Genomic DNA, 2,249 nt, shown 5'->3' with positions numbered 1-2,249 from the left:
TTAAATTTTTATGTAAAAACTTTCCATTTTTGTTGTATACCTTATTATAGACCTAGTGCATCTGCTAAGGGCCCTTTAAGAGGAAAGATCTATCTCCCTGTGGAATAAGTAGCAACTTGCAACTCTCTCTCTCTCCTTCTCTCCCTCTCTCTCCTTCTCTCCCTCTCTCTCCTCTCTCCTTCTCTCCCTCTCTCTCTCTCCCTCTCTTTCCTTCTCTCCCTCCCTCTCTCTCCTTCTCTCTCTCCTCTCCCTCTCTCCTTCTCTCTCCCTCTCTCTCTCTACTTCTCTCCCTCCTCTCTCTTCTTCTCTCTCTCTCCTCTCTCTTCTCTCTCTCTCTCTTTTCCCCCTCTTCTCTCTCTACTTCTCTCCCTCTCTCTCCCTCTCTCCTTCTCTCTCCTTCTCTCCCTCCTTCTCTCTCTCCTTCTCTCCCTCTCTCTCCTTCTCTCTCTCCTTCTCTCTCTCTCTCTCTCTCTCTTCTTCTCTCCTTCTCTCCCTCTCCCTCTCTCTTTCTCTCTCCTCTCTCCTTCTCTCTCTCTCCCTCTCTCCTTCTCTCTCCTTCTCTCTCTCTCCCTCTCTCTACTTCTCTCCCTCCTCTCTCTCTCTCTCTTCTTCTCTCCCTCTCCCTCTCTCTTTCTCTCTTCTTCTCTCTCCTTCTCTCTCTCTCCTTCTCTCTCTCTCTCCTCTCTCTCGCCTTCTCTCTCTCCTCCCCTCTCTCTCTCCTTCTCTCTCTCTCTCTCCTTCTCTCTCTCTCTCTCTCCTTCTCTCTCTCTCTCTCTCTCTCTCTCTCTACTTCTCTCTCTCTCTCTCCTTCTCTCTCTCCTTCTCTCCTTCTCTCTCTCTCCTCTCCCTTTCCTCCCTCTCTTCTCTCTCTCTCTCATCTTGTCTCTCTCTCTCTCGTGATTGGGTGACCAATCAACCTGCACAAGTTGAGAGAGCGACTGGTTTTAGTTACAGGAAGGGGCGGAGACGAGACCAGTCACCCTGCACATGGAGAGAGAGAGCAGCAGTGACCGGTCTTTATTACAGGAAGCGGTGCAGAGACAAGACCAGTCACCCTGCACAAGGAGAGTAATTTTGGGGCCCCTAAATAAAAAAAGAACAAGAAGAAAGTATCAAGGAAAGGATACAATGTAACTGCTCATTTGATGGGATTGACGGATTTAAAGGGCCGGTACGCTTTTAAGCAGATGCAAATCTGAGCAGTGAAAGCTTTAACATGTCAATGTCGCTTCTTTCAATCTTTTTACATCTGCAGCTTTCATGAGTTACCCCCTGGTGATCCTGCCGTGAAGGTCACTTCCTGTTAGAGGGTGACACCGGTCTGTTCCCTTCTCACGATTGTGCTCCTGCATTGTCACCCTTCCACACTGGGCTTCCAATAGGGACTACAAGCTGTTTCCACGCACGTTACACAGACACAGAACGCTGTTGTCCCCGCCTCACAGGTGTGCTTCTAGGTTGTCACCCTGCAGGGTGTCCCCGCCTCACTTGTGTGCTTCTATGTTGTCACCCTGAAGGGTGTCCCCACCTCACAGGTGTGCCTCTATGTTATTACCCTGCAGGGTGTCCCCGCCTCACAGGTGTGCTTCTATGTTGTCACCCCGCAGGGTGTCCCCGCCTCACTTGTGTGCTTCTATGTTGTCACCCTGAAGGGTGTCCCCACCTCACAGGTGTGCTTCTATGTTGTCACCCTGAATGGTGTCCCTGCCTCACAGGTGTGCTTCTAAAAAAAAAGAACAAGCATTAAAGAGACCCTGTCACCTTGTCTAAGGGCACATTGGGCTTTTAAATGGCTCCTGCCTCATGTCTGCAGCCTCTGACAGTCCCATGTAATATGTCCGCAGCCTCTGACATATACAGTAATGATTGCGAGGGATGAGCTTTGGGTTTGGGTCTGCAATGGGTGGGCAATGAGTGGGCAATGGGCGGGCAATGAGTGGGTGGGCAGTGGGCAATGGGCGGGCAATGAGTGGGTGGGCAGTGGGCAATGGGTGGGCAATGGAAAATGAGTGGGTGGGCAGTGGGCAATGGGCAAACAATTGGACCAGTTCATATGCCAAACCGCTGCCTGTTTCCTAGCAACCAATGATGCTATGTGGCCCACACAACGTCATAGGTTGACTGACAGCAAAACAATAACCCTTCCCTCCTCCTCCATCCAAAGCAAACAGGAATGTTGTCCTTGAAGTTTGGTAACTTGTAGTGTTTGGTGTGTCGTCGTGCTTTGATCCTTCTTTGTTTGGTGACCT

Source organism: Nanorana parkeri, unplaced genomic scaffold, assembly GCF_000935625.1.
Source record: "Nanorana parkeri isolate BGI_ZX_2015 unplaced genomic scaffold, ASM93562v1 scaffold81, whole genome shotgun sequence".
NCBI classification, from domain to species: Eukaryota; Metazoa; Chordata; class Amphibia; order Anura; family Dicroglossidae; genus Nanorana; species Nanorana parkeri.
This window is presented reverse-complemented; position numbering follows the sequence as displayed.